The sequence below is a fragment of the Nicotiana attenuata genome, unplaced genomic scaffold (assembly GCF_001879085.1).
Source record: "Nicotiana attenuata strain UT unplaced genomic scaffold, NIATTr2, whole genome shotgun sequence".
NCBI lineage: Eukaryota > Viridiplantae > Streptophyta > Magnoliopsida > Solanales > Solanaceae > Nicotiana > Nicotiana attenuata.
In genome coordinates, this window is record NW_017671811.1 from 241,954 (window position 1) to 246,151 (window position 4,198).

Here is a 4,198-nt window from a genome sequence, read left to right on the forward strand (position 1 = left end):
AAGGTCGCCGGAGCATTGCACAATCCGAATGGCATCCGGGAGAAAGCAAATGTTCCGTAGGGGCATGTAAAAGTAGTCTTCTCTTGGTCCTCCGGGGCAATTAAAATTTGATTGTAGCCCGAGTACCCATCCAAGAAACAATAGAATGCTCTCCCCGCGAGACGATCAAGCATTTGGTCGAGGAATGGCAAGGGAAAATGATCCTTGCGGGTCACCTTGTTGAGTTTCCGGTAGTCCATGCAAACTCTCCACCCGGTAATGGTTCGAGTGGGAATAAGCTCATTGTTGTCGTTGGGCACCACCGTCATCCCTCCTTTCTTTGGCACACATTGGACCGGAGAAGTCCACGAACTGTCAGAGATTAGATAAACCACACCGGCGTCAAGCCACTTGATAACCTCTTTCTTTACCACTTTTTGCATCGCCTCATTGAGTTTTCTTTGATGTTCAAGGGACGGCCTTGCATCCTCCTCCAAGATAATCTTATGCATGCAAAATGCGGGGCTTATTCCCCTAATGTCCGCCAGAGTCTATCCTATTGCCCTTTTTCGCCTTTGAAGTACCTCCAAAGCGGCCTCCACCTGCAAGTTAGTAAGGCAAGAAGAAAGAATAACTGGAAGAGTTGAATTAGAGCCCAAAAATTCATACCTGAGGTGTGGAGGAAGTGGCTTCAACTCCAACACCGGTGGCTCCTCAATGGATGGCTTAGTTGGTGGAGTTTTGCGGTTTTCAAGATCCAAAGATAACTTCTTAGGCTCATATGAAAATGAACCCATACCATGCAATGCATTCACACACTCCACTCTGCTAGCATCATCTTCTACATCCATGCCAAGAAGTACGACCTCAAGAGGATCTTCAACATTCATCATGGAACTTGTGTCATCCACTATCACAGATGTGACAATGTCCACAAGTGAACACACTTCCGTGCTATTGGGATGCCTCATTGATTTGCAAACATGAAATACCACCTTCTCATCTCCCACTCGGAATGTCAATTCTCCTGCTTCAACATCAACCAAAGCCTTCCCCGTAGCTAGGAAAGGTCTCCCAAGAATAATCGGCACTTCAAAATCCACTTCACAATCCAATATGACAAAGTCGGCCGGCAATATGAATTTGTCCACCCGGACAAGAACGTCGTCAATTATACCCAAAGGCCGCATCATCGACCGGTCCGCCATTTGAAGTCTCATCGAGGTTGGCCTAGGTTGCCCTATTCCCAAGGTCTTGAAGACTGAATATGGCATCAAATTAATGCTAGCCCCCAAGTCACAAAGGGCCTTAGCAAACTCCGCACTCCCGATAGTGCAAGGAATAGTAAAAGCTCCTGGGTCTTCATGTTTCGGGGCTATAGAATGCACTATTGCACTAACTTGGTGCGTCATCTTTATTGTTTCACAATCCATGGAACGCTTATTTGTGACCAAATCCTTCATGAACTTTGCATAGCCCGGCATTTGTTCAAGTGCCTCCACCAAAGGCACGTTGATTGTAAGGCTTTTCATCATGTCTACAAATTTCTTGAACTGATTGTCATTCTTTTGCTTTGCTAACCACTGAGGATAAGGTGGAGGTGGTCTAGGCAAGAGTGCCTTGGCTTTTGGCGCCACCGGCTCCGGAATATCAATTATGTGCTCCCTAGACGGGTTCACGGCCTCTTGAGTTTCCACCTCGGCCTGATCAATATCTATTCTCACTTCCTTGTTCACATTTGTCTCAACCACATCTTCAACAATCAAAGGATCCACATCTTCTTGGAGCTCAACATCATCATTCACCACTCGATTTTCATTTGAGGCTTGCACATCACCGCCTCTTCCGCTTCTCGTTGTGACTGCCATCATATGATTATTACCTCCCTTTGGGTTCACTACCGTATCACTTGGTAGTGCCCACTTAGGTCAGGTATTCAACGCTTGAGAAATTTGCCCTATTTGCACTTCTAGGTTTCAGATAGATGTGTTGTGTGAAGCCAATTGTGCATCTGAGTCTTGGTTCTTTTTCATCATCTGCTCGAACATCATTTCTATTCGTCCCATATCACTTCCGGAAGAACTAGACCCTTGGGATTGAAATGGGGGTGGATTGTTTGGTTGTTGGAACATGGGGGGGCCTTTGAAAGCCTTGCCCCCTACCACCATTATTCCACCCTCCTTGATTGTTATTGTTGTTTCTCCAATTATTGTTATTCCCGTTCCAATTGCCTTGATTGTTACCTTGATTACCCCAATTGTTGTTCTGATTGTTGTTGTTCCAATTGTTACCACCTTGTTATTGGTTATTGTTATTCCAATTACCGCCGCCTTGTTTATTTCCCCAATTGCTTTGGGGACGCCATTGTTGATTCCCTTGATTTCCTCTATTTCCTTGGTAGTTATTGACATATTGACATTCCTCACTTTGATCATCATAGCACTCATTCGAATAACCACCACCATCATTGTTGTTGTCAAATTGCTCACCATTACCTTGAGGTTGTTGTTGCCCTCTTTGCCTCCTTTTCAACATAGAGACACTCTCCATTGCATTGACTTGGCGCGGGTTTTGGACTTGTTCCAATTGCGCCTTTGCCAATTGATTCATAGTTGTTGTAAGTTCGGCAATAGCTTGGCCATGATCATTCAACTCCTTGTGCAAATGGATGACCGTGGGGTCACCTTGGGGCACATTCGCTCGGCTTTACCATGGCGAAGACGTGTCGGCCATTTCATCAAGTACATCACATGCCTCTTGGTAAGAAAGTTTCATAAAGTTTCCTCCGGCCAATTGGGTCACAATGCACTGGTTCGTGGTGTTGCTGCCCCGATAAAAGGTTTGTTGTATCATCGCCTCGGTCATGTCGTTATTAGGGCACTCCTTCACCATTGTTCTATATCTTTCCCAAATTTCGTGCAAAGGTTCCGTTGGCATTTGTTTGAAAGCTAGAATCTCATCCCGAAGAGCCGCCATATGACTTGGAGAAAAGAACTTGGCAATAAATTTGTCCGCCAATTCATCCCATGTGTGGATAGAATGATTTGGAAGCCTTTCTAACCAGTCCAACGCTTTACCCTGAAGAGAAAACGGGAAAAGCCTCAATCTCAACGCATCCTCTGACACGTTTGTTTGTTTGCTGCCCCAGCATGTATCTACGAACCCCTTCAAGTGCTTGTATGCATTTTGATTGGAGGAGCCCGTAAAATACCCTCTTTGCTCGAGCAAGGTCAACATAACATTTGTGATTTGAAATTTCCTCGCCCGGATTCGGGGAGGAACAATGGCACTCGCGTACCCTTGATTTGGTAGAACTCTTGGGACTGCTCTTGGCGGTGGCGGAGGAGGGTCTGGAATAGGATTGTTGTCATTTGTGTTGGCCTGACGGCCTCTACGTAGAACTTGAGGTGCTTGAACCTCTTCGGGCTCAAGATCATCTACCTCCTCCCCCGCATTCACGTTGCCAAGAGGGTCGTTTGCATTGAGAGCCATAGTACCTGGATGATCGACACAAACAAAATTAGTAAACAAGAAGGAAACAGAAGCAAAACACAAAACGAGCTAAACAGATAGTCAACACCGTAAGCTCCCCGGCAACGGCGTCAAAAAGTTGATCGCTGCCGACTCAACACTACACTAAGGTAGGAAGAGCGGTTGCAACAGCTTTTACCCGAATAGTAGTTCGGGATCGAATTTCCACAGGGAGCTAGTAATGGAGTTGTATTGCCTGTTTAGTCTAGAATTGCAGTTGTGCTTCTAATATCACTTCAAACATCCTTGGTTTTGATTTTTATATCTACTATTATAATACTAATGATTGAAGCTAAATTATGCTACGGAAATATTGCTAAGTTGTGATTAATATAGAGAAAGGCACTAGGGTCATGGCATTGCCTAGGTGGCTAATTAACGGGTAGATGCTACTAAGGATAGATCGACATATTTGGGGCTTATGCTATAACAGTTGCACAATTGTACCCACTCTCACACCTCTCGGTAGAGAGAGTGATTTTGCCCAATTGACTCTCTCGAAACCAATTGGGTAGGCCAATTAGACCAAGCAACTAGGGTTCAAGTAGGGTGATTACTCTCTCGAGATTTAACCCGTTGACTAGGACTACCATTTCTCATGGGTCCATCCCAATTCCTTGTTGGGTCAATTTTGGGGTCATGGACTCTCTTTCTCAAGAAGAGTTAAACCCACAAAGCTAGAATCAGT